General features: G+C 37.3%; 1 pseudogene; it reads right to left on the bottom strand.

Moving 5' to 3' along the window:
• The window catches only part of LOC109330923, a 39,691-nt pseudogene extending 38,927 nt beyond the window's left edge, over window positions 1-764 (bottom strand).

The following is a 1,409-nucleotide window of genomic DNA, read 5'->3' as shown; positions in this document are numbered from 1 at the left end:
TAAGTCGACATACCTTACATAAGTGGGTTTGCGTCCTTGGAACATTGCCAAACGGGTTTCTTGCAAAATGAGCGAGTAGAATGGGTCACCGCGGTCCCGAGTGGATGATGAGCCAGCTTCCTGTCTACGTCCACGATTGGTAGGAGTTTTGAACCGTTTTGCGCGACCTTGCTCCATTTTAATGTAGAACCCGAATTGATGTTGGACTGAGCAGAGAAGGATTGGGCAAACCTAACCTAGGGTTTAATTTGGGGAAAAATTGGAATTTGATGGAATGAGGATGATAATGTGAGATTTCAAGGTGGTTTTGAGAGGGTTAGGGAGAGGTTTATCTACCTTATAGCACTTGGATCAGTTGAGGAATAAGTCTCGTCATAATCTATTCCTCCTTTTTGACAATATCCCTTAGCAACAAGGCGAGCTTTATAAGTCTCAACCTTTCCATCTTCTCCAATATTTTTGTTGTAAACCCACTTACAAACAATTGGTTTTATGTCCTTTGAAGCCTCAACTAAAGTCCATACTTTGTTTGTCTTCATGGATTCCATTTCAGATTCCGTGGCTTCTTGCCACTTCTCATTGTCCGAGATTTGCATGACCTCTTCATAACATTTGGGGTCATCATCAATATGATAATCCTCATTTGCTATTGTATCTTGCACCATTAAGTTTAATCTATCTGGTCCATGATGTGATCTCGTAGATATTCTACAAGACACTTGTGCATCTGAATCCCCTCGTTCTGGATTCATTGGTTGTTCCATTTGTTCCTGAATGAGTTCAGTAACCTATTCCTGAACTGCATCCGAGTATTGAACCGCAACATTTGATGGTGGTAACGACATCTAAACAGTTTTAATCAAGATATTGAAAGTGTGCATGTCAAGAGAAACACTTTGGAAAGCTCTCTTTATATGTCATGGTTTTCATGAGGACAACTTGTGCTAATAAGAGCTTGAAGATCACCAACAAATCAACATGCTTAAGTCTTTAATTGGTACTAGGCTTAGACTAGAATCTAGTTTAAGTTGAGTCAAAGGCTTAGGTCACCTAATACATGTCTCATATGCATAAATCTTTTAAATCATTTCATCTTTGAGATATGTCATTCATAATATGTTCATGCATTACATAAATACATGTATATGTGCATTCTAGGCATAAACTAAGTGTGAAACATGTATGAACTAAGTGCATAACGTATTTGAGGTTTTGTAGTTAAAAATACACATTTAAAAATGCTGTTAATCGATTAACTAATACTTTAATCGATTAACCCAACTGCTTTGAAAAGTGGTTGCTACTGGAACACGTTTTAAAATGCTGTTAATCGATTAAGGCATTACGTTAATCGATTAACCTAACTGTTTGAAAAGTTGTTGAAACTGAAAACTTGAAAAACAGAACCA

The sequence above is a fragment of the Lupinus angustifolius genome, chromosome LG17, assembly GCF_001865875.1.
Source record: "Lupinus angustifolius cultivar Tanjil chromosome LG17, LupAngTanjil_v1.0, whole genome shotgun sequence".
NCBI lineage: Eukaryota > Viridiplantae > Streptophyta > Magnoliopsida > Fabales > Fabaceae > Lupinus > Lupinus angustifolius.
This window is presented reverse-complemented; position numbering and strand designations above follow the sequence as displayed.